The 14,450-nt window shown below is 45.5% G+C and overlaps 1 protein-coding gene across 1 annotated transcript in view; it reads left to right on the top strand.

The window, feature by feature from the left end:
* Positions 1-7,931: 7,931 nt before the first annotated feature.
* Positions 7,932-14,450, top strand: part of LOC126298600 (sodium channel protein Nach-like) — a 162,591-nt gene continuing 156,072 nt past the window's right edge. The window contains exon 1 of the mRNA XM_049990000.1: positions 7,932-8,121. The gene's annotated coding sequence lies outside the window, so the exon portion shown is untranslated. The remainder of the gene's footprint in view (positions 8,122-14,450) is intronic.

Genomic DNA, 14,450 nt, shown 5'->3' on the forward strand with positions numbered 1-14,450 from the left:
AAAGACTGCGATGGAGCTTCGTATGCCGCGGCAAACTGGCTAACACTGACGACGGCGGTGCACAAATGCTGCGCAGCTAGCACCATTCGACGGCCAACACCGCGGTTCCTGGTGTGACCGCTGTGCAGTGTGTGTGATCATTGCTTGTACAGCCCTCTCGCAGTGTCCGGAGCAAGTATGGTGGGTCTGACACACCGGTGTCAATGTGTTCTTTTTTCCATTTCCAGGAGTGTACATTTACAATTACTAAGATAGACTGATGTGGGGTCCAACCCAGCATCTTCCTGAGCATTAAAATAAATACTGTTGACTTGCATGGATGTGCATAAATTCCATTTAACTGGGACCGATAAATTATACATATATAAATTCAAGTCGCCACCTGGTGTCCGTTGTATGTACAGGCTAATCTCAAAAACTCCTGTAGGGATTTTGCTCTGGTTTACACTAATAGATACACTGATTCGTGAGGAAGAATTTTGTATGTACTTTGTAAATATTTCTTACAAATTTTCTGAATTATGAATAGCATAGTCAAAATGTGAAAACGATGCCATTGTCACCTAGAGTACAGCCGCCATAACTCGAGAGAGCAGCAGTGCCTTGAGGCTGCAGAAGGCGTGATCAAATTCGCATCTGATGTGCTGGTCTAGTTGTCAGTCCTCCTTGAGCAGCGACAACAGTCGGATGTGTTTACTCCTTAGTTCCACTGTGGTGCTTCGAGTGCAGCAGTTAGCTCTTTCCCCCATGTGTTTTCATTTGTGAATGTACATGAGTCATAGAATCGACCTTGTCTGTCATTTTGTGGTGTCTTCATTTAGTGGCGGATTCGTATGTTTATTCGTGTCCATGATGTCCAGGATGATTATGTGTGAAGATACAGTCAGTTTTGAGTTTTATAAGTCTACTCCTGATGTGCAGCCAAGTTCCTTTAAACTTCATGATTGGTTAGCGGGAAATATTGGTGCTTCTGCATATCTCATTCAGAACACATATTTTGACACTCAGCTTTATGTCTCCTCTGTAAAATTCATAAACTCCATCCAAGTAGACGGGTTGTTACTTAAACACGACAGTCGGGTTTCTTTTCACCATAGCGATGGGTCAATTAGTGTTGTCCTCCTTGCTAATGTTGATGTTGAATTTATCAATGTATAGGTTTTCCGCTTACCATCACAAGTAGATCATCAGTATCTTAACGATATCTTCTTTGAATTTGGTTATGCTAAGGGCATTCGCTGGGAACGGTAGTCGAGTCAGCATCACCTTGCTACAGTGGTATACACTGAAATGACAAAGGTAATGGGATAGCGATATGCACATACAAAGATGGCGGTAGTATCACGTAACAAGGTACTGTATAAAATTGCAGTGGATTTCCGGAGCTGTCATCTGTACTCAGATGATTCATGTGATAAGGTTTCCGACGTGATTATGGCTGCACGACGGCAGTTGAGAGACAATGAACGCGGAGTGGTAGTTGGTGTTAGATTTAACGACCGAGAGCAGTGGCGTTTGCGTAGCGTTCCAGTGCTACCGAACAAGTGACACTGCGTGAAATAACCGCAGAAATGAACGTGGAACTTACGACGAACTTACCTGTGAGAACAAAGTGGCGAAATTTTGCGTTAATGGGCTATGACAGGAGACGACCAACTTGAGTGCCTTTCTAACAGTACGACATCGTCTGCAACGCCTGTCCTGAGCTCCTGACCATATCGATTGGACCCAAGACGATTGGAAGACAGTGGCCTGGTCAGATGAGCCCCGGTTTCAGTTGGTAAGAGCTGATGGTAGCGGTCAGGTCAAGAGCAAATCCCTCGAATCGATTGTCTCAAATTGTCAACAAGGCACTATACAGACTGCAAGCTGGTGGTCGCTCCATAATTGGTGCGGGCTATGTTTACATTGAATGGACTGGATCTTCTGGTCCCACTCAGTCGATAATGATCAATATGTTGAGCTACCTGGAGACCATTTGCACCCATTCACTAACTTCACGTTGCCAAACAGTGGTGTAATTTTCGTGAACGGCAATGCGCCATGTCACCAGGCCACAATTGTTCGCTAATGGTTTGAAGAATATTCTGGACAACTCGCGCGATTGATATGGCCATCCAAGTCGCCCGACATGGAACATAATCGAGAGGTCAGTTCGTGCACATAATCCTGCACCGGATACACTTTCGCAGTTATGCACGGTCGTAGAGGTAGCATGGCTGAATATTTCTGCAGGGGACTCTCAACGACTCGTGGAGTCCGTGCATTAGCTGGGCAAAAAGAATGTCCGACACAATATTAGAAGGCATCCCATGACTTTTATCACCTCAGTGTACTTTAAACAGGACATCCCGTCATCTTCAAATTAGTGGTTATCAAGTCCATGTTGTTTAAAGTGGTCAGGTGGGAACAAGCTTCTTATGTAATGAGACTGGTCACCAACGTCTCAATTGTCAGAAGCGGGTTTTTGTTGTCTTCTTTTGAACAGAGATAGGAATTGACGATCTCGTTCCGCCTGGTGCGAATTCTAGCAGAAATCGACAGTCGAATTTGAGTTCAGCCGCGGGCAAAGTTCCCCTGTTAAAATCGAACACAGATTCTGCATCTTCTCTCCAAGCTGATGCACAGGTGCAGCAACGAAACTGATGTCGTACCCAGGATGCAGATGTTTCACATGTGGAATTCCCCTTGTTATTTCCTCCTGCATGAAGTGTCTCTTTTGGTGATATAAACTGCGTAATAACCTCTAGTATTCCTGTGGAGGCTTTGGGGGCGGCAGATTTAGGCGTTCGTTTGGCCTTTAGTGTGAATCATACGGAGTCGTGTCAGGGATCGAATGTGTCTGACCTACCCCCTTCGAACCCCCTCCCTTCCGGAACCGATGTTTGTGATGTCCTTAGGTTAGTTGGGTTTAAGTAGTTCTAAGTCTAAGGGACTGATGACCTCAGATGTTAAGTCGCATAGTGCTTAGAGCCATTTGAACCATTTGAACCTCTCTCCACCCACCCCCCCCCCCCCCCCCCAGCCCCCTAGATATCGCAGTCTGGCGACCAGTGACGCCACCCCGTCACTGCGAAGGCCATCTTGTAGCGCAGGAGTTGCCTCAGGTTCTACTAGTTTTGTCGCCTGCTGAACCTTTTATCCTGTCGCTGTCTGTAATGACAGCGCAGCAGGTAACTTTACTTAGTCCAGTGCTGGCAGATTCAGGTCTTGCGCTTCATCCCCCTACTGCTGAGGCTCAGGGGATTTTGCCTGAGCGCTATCATACACAGCGTGACAAACCAGGTCGTGCTGTTCCTGCAAGAGCGCGGCATTAGTCCCCCTCGCGCTGACTCTTCTATCGACTGATGCTCGTAATATGGCACAGATGGATTCCACATACGTCCCACTTTCGTAGGTGACTCAGGCTTACACCCTTGTTACCTTGAATGTCAATAGCACTGAATCTACATCTACATGACTACTCTGCAATTCACATTTAAGTGCTAGGCAGGGGGTTCATCGAACCACAATCATACTGTCTCTCTACCATTCCACTCCCGAACACCGCGCGGGGAAAACGAACACCTAAACCTTTCTGTTCGAGCTCTGATTTCTCTTATTTTATTTTGATGATCATTCCTACCTATGTAGGTTGGGCTCAACAAAATATTTTCGCATTCGGAAGAGAAAGTTGGTGACTGAAATTTCGTAAAAAGGTCTCGCCGCGACGAAAAACGTCTATGCTGTAATGACTTCCATCCCAACTCGTGTATCATATCTGCCACACTCTCTCCCCTATAACGCGATAATACAAAACGAGCTGCCCTTTTTTGCACCCTTTCGATGTCCTCCGTTAATCCCACCTGGTAAGGATCCCACATCGCGCAGCAATATTCTAACAGAGGGCGAACGAGTGTAGTGTAAGCTGTCTCTTTAGTGGACTTGTTGCTACTTCTAAGTATCCTGCCAATGAAACGCAACCTTTGGCTCGCTTTCCCCACAATATTATGGTTCAAATGGCTCTGAGTACTATGGGACTCAACTGCCGTGGTCATCAGTCCCCTAGAACTTAGAACTACTTAAACCTAACTAACCTAAGGACATCACACACATCCATGCCCGAGGCAGGATTCGAACCTGCGACCGTAGCAGTCGCACGGTTCCGGACTGCGCGCCTAGAACCGCGAGACCACCGCGGCCGGCACACAATATTATCTATGTGGTCTTTCCAACTGAAGTTGTTCGTGATTTTAACACCCAGGTACTTAGTTGAATTTACAGCCTTGAGAATTATACTATTTATCGAGTAATCGAATTCCAACGGATTTCTTTTGGAACTCATGTGGATCACCTCACACTTTTCGTTATTTAGCGTCAACTGCCACCTGCCACACAATACAGCAATCTTTTCTAAATCGCTTTGCAACTGACACTGGTCTTTGGATGACCTTACTAGACGGTAAATGACAGCATCATCTGCGAACAACCCAAGAGAACTACTCAGATTGTCATCCAGGTCATTTACATAGATCAGGAACAGCAGAGGTCCAAGGACGCTTCTCTGGGGAACACCTGATATCACTTCAGTTTTACTCGATGATTTGCCGTCTATTACTACGAACTGCGACCTTTTCTTTCTATGTGTAGTTCACTCATATTCCGCTACACACACATGTAACAGAAGAAAGCATTTCTTATTTCGCATCCACACGGCCCGTCCGCATGTTTATTTAAAGTAGGAGTTAATTTTCTGGTAAACCTACTTTAGCATTTGCACGTATTTTGAGCCTGTACAATGTTTAAATCAGGTCTTGGCGATCCTAAACTTTTCAGTTACATCTTTTCTCAAAAGTGAGATACTGACTATCAAGAGTTAAAATAGTGTGTCACAATATACACCATTCATTCTAAACAGGAAAACAGCACTTCACTTAGACACTAGGTTATACTTGCAAAGAACCCGATGCGGCCGGCTGCTGCGGCCGAGCGGTTCTAGGCGCATCAGTATGGAACCGCGTGACCGCTACGGTGGAAGCTTCGAACCCTGCCTCGGGCATATATGTGTGTGATGTCCTTAGGTTGGTTAGGTTTAAGTAGTTCTAAGTTCTAGGGGACTGATGACCTCAGAAGTTAAGTCCCATTTGAATTTGAATCCGATGCGAAACAACACTATTGATGCTGTGCAAAAGAAATGCTTCACTTGTCCTCCCTACTCATGTACTTTGCCCGCTTCGCAGAGACGCCGTCCTAACCAACCCTAACACAACGCACTGCCCACACCCAACTACCAGGGCCCCCACTATTCCACACGTGTCCACTGCTTGCCTTTAAATTAGAGGGACGCTTCGCTGAGAGCCGACGGTCGACCCATTCTTAAAGCGCTTATACGAGCTGGTAGTATAGGAAAATCAAACCAGTCGATTTGTGATTCACGGTTCGCATATAATACAACTTCTCCCGTGACATACTCCTCAAAAAATAGGTGTGCACCACACACACAGTTGGCTACTTGGGTAACTTCCTCTGATGCGTAGTGCATACCTGACCTATTTAGGGGGACTCTACAACTCTCAATCCACTGGCGCCAATATAGGAAGTCACAGCCTAGCTTGTCACAGAACCCTCCGAGTCTCTGGTTAAAGCCTTCCACTCGACTAAGAACCAGGGGGCTACAATCTGTTCTGTGGACAATGCTGCAGAGTGTGATCTTGTTGAAACTCCGTGAGTAAGGCTCTTATTCTCAACCCTCTCTGCTAGTCGCTGGAATGACCGAAGTATGACCTCGGAGCCCAGACGGCAGGCATCGTTTTACGCAACGTGCGCCACAATCTGTAGTTGGACGCAACCTGTTCCCTCAGTGGGTGCCGAATAGCCTTTTGAACATGGAGAATGAGGCCTCCAGGCATATATATTGAGTATACCTAATATTCTTTACCATCTCTTGCTGCCTTTTTCCTGCTATTATTCGCCGTATGTTGGAGCTGCCGACGACCCCTATCCTTTTGTGTTTGCCTCCTCTTGACACAAGTCAAAGCAGGTTTCCCCAAAACAGATGAAGTGAGTTCCACTCACTCAGTTTCAGTTTCATTGAAATACAACGCCCGAATTTGTTTGTTAGAGGGATCGGTATAACGCTTTCAGTTCAATTTCGTCCTTGTCTACGCTGTTCAGAACGCCTAGACTCTCCATTGACACAATCAAGTGGACCACTAATGATGGGGCTTGTATTCCCTGTAGGACAGACAGTATCCACAGGAGAGGATAGTACTTAAGGTACTTTTGGTACCAGTAGGGGCCAACTCTTCGCGACCGTCCCACCACATCCTTTCGCTGCAGCTTCCAAATTGACCGTAGTCAGAGCACTTCCAGCTACTTACGAACAGCAACAAAACTCATCTCTAGCCTGAGAACAGCAAACACAGTGGGTCTGCATTATGACTGGCACAATATTTTACAGGGCAAGTAGAGAGTCGTGCTTCTGTGAGAGTATCTATATGCGAAGCATACAACAGCTACCACCTTAGCAAAAGATCTGGAGGAGAACCCGAGAAAATTCTGTTCGTATGTAGAATCGCTAAGCGGGCTTAAGGCTTCTATTCAGTCCCTTGTTGACTAATTTGTTGTGGCAGTTGAAGATAGCAAAGCAAAAGCTGAAGTTTTAAGTTTGACGTTCAAGAAATCGTTCACACAAGAGATTCGCACAAACATACCGGTATTTGACCATCGGACGGACTCCCGTATGGATGACATAGTAATAAGTATACCTGGCGTAGAAAAACAACTGGAGTATTTGAAAGCAAATAAATCACCAGATCCGGATGGAATCCCAGTTAGATTTTACATAGGGTACTCTATAGCATTGGCCCCTTACCTAGCTTGCATTTGACGTAAATCTCTCGCCCAGCGCAAAGTTCCAAGCGACTGGAAAAAGCGCACGTGACTCCAGTATACAAGAAAGGTAAAAGGACGGGTCCGCAAGATTACAGATGAATACCCCTAACTTCTGTTTGCTGTAGAATCCTTGAACATATTCTCAATTCGTATATAATAAACTTTCTTGAGACTGAGAAGATTATGTCCACGAATCAATATGGTTTTAGAAAGAATTGCTCTTGCGAAACTATTTTGTAGCTAAATGATAAGGGATCTATCTTTCTATGTATTCGCAGCACATTACACTTGTCTACATTGAGATTCAATTTCCATTCCATGCACCATGCGTCAATTCGCTGTAGATCCTCCTGCATTTCAGTACAATTTTCCATTGTTACAACCTCTCGATATACCACAGCATCATCCGCAAAAAGCCTCAGTGAACTTCCGATGTCATTCACAAGTTCATTTATGTATATTGTGAATCACAACGGTCCTACGACACGATATTTGACTGCTGGGGTCCCAGAGACACAAATCTTTTCGTCACATCATGTCAAGTACAAACATGCCACTTCTAGCTACTGGTGACCAGTGGAGGATACAGAAAAACCTCAAAGAGGGGCCGCTAAAGATATCTTGAGCTACCTTTACTTTTACCATAACAAAATAATAATCAATTCACATGCACATCGAGATCATTAGAATGGCCGCAACTTTTCTTGTAGGTATGTGTTAGCTATCTATGTGCCCGACAGAAACGTGTAAAATACGATGACGTGGACGCGCGTGCTACATAGGAAAGTACAACTACTCGATAACTCGATTCAGTCGAGTCGACTGACGAGAGAAACGAACGAATAGCGTGCTGGCTGACTGGCGGGGGCGGTGCGGGTGACAATGGGTGCGGCCCAGCAATGCGCAATTGGGGGGGGGGGGGGGGAGGGGGAGGTGAGGGGAGGCGCACGCCCTGCGCGCCCCCCATATGTAACCGCCACTGCTGGTGGCAGAGAATTTAACAGTTAGCGTTTCTTCGTGTGTAGTCAACGACGGTATGTGCTAGATTCGATTCCCAGTCATCGCTGTATTCTTCGTCTCGTCATTACTAGTTGAAACAGGCGTACCTCTCACTACCGGCGAAAGAAACGTATTGTTAATGTCTATTAGTGGCTAGAATAGAATGGCAACAGGTGCCGGCTTCGACTCTCGGAAAAGCAGAAATTATTGAATTGTCTCATCATTGCAGTTTCAGTCATCTCGCTACAGGTGAGAAATTCGATATTTGATTTTCTTACGTAATAATCGGATTAGGTGCAGTGTTCTAATCGCCGTTCAACACATACATAACGTCATTTCAAGTTTTTTATTTGAGAATGAAACCATATTTAACTTTCATGGTTAGTTAACAGGAGTCCCAGTCCAGTACAAAAATTTTCGTTGTGTATTTTCGAGTTAAGATTTACTAACTGATGCCGACTAAAAATGTGATATATCAAGTCTGTAAATCGTTACTCAGCTATGACGATAAGCGCTGTAATTTAGTCTCGCTCATACTGTGCTTACCTTAGTTAGTATTATGTTTTCGTTCATATCGAGGAAAAAAACTGTTCATCATGTCATTAAAAGTTCGAACATATACACAACTAGCTGCTCACTGATAACTTTCATCTTTAACCTCACTTTTTGTTAGATGTTGTTGTTGTTGTGTTCTTCAGTCCAGAGACTGGTTTGATGCAGCTCCCCATGCTACTCTATCCTCTGCAAGCATCTTCATCTCCCAGTACCTACTGCAACCTACATCCATCTGAATCTGCTTAGTGTATTCATCTCTTGGTCTCCCTCTACGATTTTTACCCTCCACGCTGCCCTCCAGTACTAAATTAGTGATCCCTTGATGCCTCAGAATGTGTCCTACCAACCGCTCCCTTCTTCTAGTCAAGTTGTGCCACAAATTTATCTTCTCCCCAATTCTATTCAATACCTCCTCATTAGTTTCGTGATCTACCCATCTAATCTTCAGCATTCTTCTGTAGCACCACATATGGAAAGCTTCTATTCTCTTCTTGTCTAAACTACACTCCTGGAAATTGAAATAAGAACACCGTGAATTCATTGTCCCAGGAAGGGGAAACTTTATTGACACATTCCTGGGGTCAGATACATCACATGATCACACTGACAGAACCACAGGCACATAGACACAGGCAACAGAGCATGCACAATATCGGCACTAGTACAGTGTATATCCACCTTTCGCAGCAATGCAGGCTGCTATTCTCCCATGGAGACGATCGTAGAGATGCTGGATGTAGTCCTGTGGAACGGCTTGCCATGCCATTTCCACCTGGCGCCTCAGTTGGACCAGCGTTCGTGCTGGACGTGCAGACCGCGTGAGACGACGCTTCATCCAGTCCCAAACATGCTCAATGGGGGACAGATCCGGAGATCTTGCTGGCCAGGGTAGTTGACTTACACCTTCTAGAGCACGTTGGGTGGCACGGGATACATGCGGACATGCATTGTCCTGTTGGAACAGCAAGTTCCCTTGCCGGTCTAGGAATGCTAGAACGATGGGTTCGATGACGGTTTGGATGTACCGTGCACTATTCAGTGTCCCCTCGACGATCACCAGAGGTGTACGGCCAGTGTAGGAGATCGCACCCCACACCATGATGCCGGGTGATGGCCCTGTGTGCCTCGGTCGTATGCAGTCCTGATTGTGGCGCTCACCTGCACGGGGCCAAACACGCATACGACCATCATTGGCACCAAGGCAGAAGCGACTCTCATCCCTAAAGACGACACGTCTCCATTCGTCCCTCCATTCACACCTGTCGCGACACCACTGGAGGCGGGCTGCACGATGTTGGGGCGTGAGCGGAAGACGGCCTAACGGTGTGCGGGACCGTAGCCCAGCTTCATGGAGACGGTTGCGAATGGTCCTCGCCGATACCCCAGGAGCAACAGTGTCCCTAATTTGCTGGGAAGTGGCGGTGCGGTCCCCTACGGCACTGCGTAGGATCCTACAGTCTTGGCGTGCATCCGTGCGTCGCTGCTGTCCGGTCCCAGGTCGACGGGCACGTGCACCTTCCGCCGACCACTGGCGACAACATCGATGTACTGTGGAGACCTCACGCCCCACGTGTTGAGCAATTCGGCGGTACGTCCACCCGGCCTCCCGCATGCCCACTATACGCCCTCGCTCAAAGTCCATCAACTGCACATACGGTTCACGTCCACGCTGTCGCGGCATGCTACCAGTGTTAAAGACTGCGATGGAGCTCCGTATGCCACGGCAAACTGGCTGACACTGCCGGCAGCGGTGCACAAATGCTGCGCAGCTAGCGCCATTCGACGGCCAACACCGCGGTTCCTGGTGTGTCCGCTGTGCCGTGCGTGTGATCATTGTTTGTACAGCCCTCTCGCATTGTCCGGAGCAAGTATGGTGGGTCTGACACACCGGTGTCAATGTGTCCTTTTTTCCATTTCCAGGAGTGTATTTATTACCCATGTTTCATTTCCACTCCACTCAAATACTTTCAGAAACGACTTCCTGACATTTAAATCTATATTCGATGATAACACATTTCTCGTCTTCGGAAACGCTTTCCTTGCCATTCCCAGTCTACATTTTATATCCTCTCTACTTCGACCATCATCAGTTATTTTGCTCCCCAAATAGCAAATCTCCTTTACTACTTTAAGTGGCTCATTTCCTAATCTAATCTCCTCAGCATCACCTGACTTAATTCGACAACATTGCATTATCCTCCTTTCGCCTTTGTTGATGTTCATCTTATATCCTCCTTTCAAGACACTGTCCATTCCGTTCAACTGCTCTTCCAGATCCTTTGCTATATCTGACAGAATTACAATGTCATTGGCGAACCTCAAAGTTTTTATTTCTTCTCCATGGATTTTAATACCTACTCCGAATTTTTCTTTTCTTTTGTTTCCTTTACTGCTTGCTCAATACACAGATTGAATAACGTCGAGGATAGGCTACAACCCTGTCTCACTCCCTTCCCAACCACTGCTTCCCTTTCGTAACCCTCGACTCATAAATGCCATCTGGATTCTGTACAAATTGTAAGTAGCCTTTCTCTACCTGTGTTTTACCCCTGCCATGCCGTCCGGAGTGGCCATGCGGTTCTAGGCGCTACAGTCTGGAGCCGCGTGACCGCTACGGTCGTAGGTTCGAATCCTACCTCAGGCATGGATGTGTGTGATGTCCTTAGGTTAGTTAGATTTAAGTAGTTCTAAGTCCTAGGGGACTGATGACCACAGCAGCTAAGTCCCATAACGCTCAGAGCCATTTTGAGCCCCTGCCACCTTCAGAATTTGAAAGAGAGCACTCCAGACAACATTGTCAAAAGCTATCTCTAAGTCTACAAATGCCAGAAATGTAGGTTTGCCTTTCCTTAATCTATCTTCTAAGATAAGTCGTAGCGTCAGTATTGCCTCACGTGTTCCAACATCTCTACGGAATCCAAACTGATCTTCCCCGAGGTCAGTTGATACCAGTTTCGTCTGTAAAGAATTCGTGTTGGTATTTTGCAGTCGTGACTTATTAAACTGATAGTTCGGTAATTTTAACATCTGTCAACACCTGCTTTCTTTGGGATTGGAATTATTATACTCTTCTTGAAGTCTGAGGGTATTTCGCCTGTCTCATACATGTTGTTCACCAGATGGTAGAGTTTTGTCAGTGCTGTCTCTCCGAAGGGCATCAGTAGTTCTAATGGAATGTTGTCTACTCTCGGGGCCTTGTTTCGATTTAGATCTTTCAGTGCTCTGTCATACTCTTCACACAGTATCATATCTCCTATTTCATCTTCATCTACAAGTTCTTCCATTTCCATAATATTGTTCTCAAGTACATTGTCCTTGTGTAGCCCTCTATATACTCCTTCCACCTTTCTGCTTTCCTTTCTTTGCTTACAACTGCATTTCCATCTGAGCTCTTGATATTCATGCAAGTGGTTCTCTTTCCTCCGAAGGTCTCTTTAACTTTCCTGTAGGCAGTATTTATCTTACCCGTAGTGGTATATGCTTCTACATCCTTACATTTGTCCTCTAGTCATCCCTGCTTAGCCATTTTCCACTTCCTGTCGATCTCATTTTTGAGACGTTCGTGTACCTTATTGCTTGCTTCATTTACGGCATATTTATATTTTCTCCTTTCATGAATTAAATTCAATATTTCTTCTGTTACCCAAGGAGTTCTACTAGCCCTCGTCTTGTTACCTACTTGGTCCTCTGCTGTCTTCGCTATTTCATCTCTCAAAGCTACCCATTATTCTTCTACTGTGTTTCTTTCCCCCATTCTTTTCAATCGTTCCCTAATGCTCTCCCTGAAACTCTCTACAACCTCTGGTTCTGTCAGTTTAACCAGGTCTCATCTCCTTAAATTCCCACATTTTTGCAGTTTCTTTAGTTTTAATCTACAGTTCATAACCAATAGATTGTGGTGAGAGTCCACATCTGCCTCTGGGAATGTCTTACAATTTAAAACTTGGTTCCTGAATCTCTGTCTTACCATTATATAATCTATCTGAAACCTTCCAGTATCTCCAGGCCTCTTCCATGTATACAACCTTCTTTCATGATTCTTGAACCAAGTGTTAGCTATGATTAAGTTATGCTGTGTGCAAAATTATACCAGGCGGCTTCCTCTTTCATTCCTTACCCCTATTCCATATTCACCTACTACGTTTCCTTCTCTTCCTTTTCCTACTATTAAATTCCAGTCGTCGGCCGCGATAGCCGAGCGGTTCTAGGCGCTCCAGTCCGGAACCGCGCTGCTGCTACGGTCGCAGGTTCGAATCCTGCCTCGGGCATGGATGTGTGTGATGTCCTTAGGTTTAAGTAGTTCTAAGTCTAGGGGACTGATGACATCAGATGTTGAGTCCCATAGTGCTCAGAACCATTTAAACCATTTCTGAAATTCCAGTCAGCCATGACTATTAAATTTTCGTCTCCCTTCATTATCTGAATAATTTCTTTTGTCTCATCATACATTTCATCAATGTCTTCGTCATCTGCGGTGCTATGTGGCATGTAAACTTGTACTATTGTGGTAGGCGTGGGCTTCGTGTCTATCTAGGCCACAATAATGCGTTCACTATGCTGTTTGTAGAAGCGTACCCTCGTTCCTATTTTGTGTGTGTGTGAGTGAAATCTTATGGGACTTAACTGCTAAGGTCATCAGTCCCTAAGCGTACACACGACTTAACCTAAATTATCCTAAGGACAAACACCCACACCGAGGGAGGACTCGAACCTTCGCCGGTATCAGCCGCACAGTCCATGAGTGTAGCGCCTGAGACCGCTCGGCTAATCCCGCGCGGCCCTCTTTTTTATTCGTTATTAAACCTACTCCTGCATCACCCCTATTTGATTTTGTATTTATAACCCTGTAGTTACTTGATGAGAAGTCTTGTTCCTCCTGCCACGGAACTTCAGTAATTCCCACTACATCTAACTTTAACCTATCCATTTCCCTTTTTAAATTTTCTAACCTACTTACCCGATTAAGGGATCAGACATTCCACGCTCCGATCCCTAGAACGCCAGTTTCCTTTCTCCTAATAACAACGTCCTCCTGAGTAGTCCCCGCCCGGAGATACGAACGCGGGACTATTTTACCTTTAGAAATTTTTTTCCAAGAGGACGCTATCATCATTTAACCATACGGTAAAGCTGCTTGCCCTTGGGAAAAATTATGGCTGTAGTTTCCCATTGCTTTCAGCCGTTCGCAGTGCCAGCACAGCAAGGCCGTTTTGGTTAGTGTTACAAGGCCAGATCAGCCAATCATCTATATCGTTGCCCCTGTAGCTACTGAAAAGGCTGCTGCCCCTCTTCAGGAACCACTGGTTTGTCTGGCCTCTCAATAGATACCCCTGCGTTGTGGTTGCACCTACGGTACGGCTATCTGTATCGCTGCGGCACGCAAGCCTCCATGGTTCATGGGGGAGTTGTGTTAGATAACAAGTACGATAGGTCGTTTTGGAATAGCTCGTAGAGTAACGTGCCATCATGATAAGTGAAATTACTAGTGCTACGTTGTTGATGGTGGGATTTCGACTGAGCTCTTGACGCTGTTAATAATGGTTCGTCTAAGAGGTTAGTTAGTTCATTAATCAGTTTATTCAAAACCACTTGCTTAGTGAATGACGTTTACTAGGTAGTTGGAAAACCTTTTAGACAGAAGTAATACTTCGAATTATCATAGGGATTTGAGAGACCAGATATTCTTGAAAATCTGTTGTTGTTTTGCGTCACTTATTGTAATAAATTTGAGTTTACAAGCGTTATGGACTGTCTCAGGTGTGCCTTGATATTTGTTGTATCGAGGTTTTAATTTACATCTGAAGTTACTGCCATTCAGAGCAGTGTTTTCTATTGGTCCCTCGCGCTTAGCATTTTGTATAGTGAAGCTACTGCACCGAAACCAGATTAGAGGACCTGCAAGATATGGTCTGCGTGTAAATCAGGCGCTACGTAATTCAGAACGTTTTGATACTTTCGAGCATCTACACACTTATGTTGAGAAAATGTGGGTGAATTCACCGATTCACAGCACACAGAAAGCT

This window comes from Schistocerca gregaria, chromosome X, assembly GCF_023897955.1.
Source record: "Schistocerca gregaria isolate iqSchGreg1 chromosome X, iqSchGreg1.2, whole genome shotgun sequence".
Lineage (NCBI taxonomy): Eukaryota > Metazoa > Arthropoda > Insecta > Orthoptera > Acrididae > Schistocerca > Schistocerca gregaria.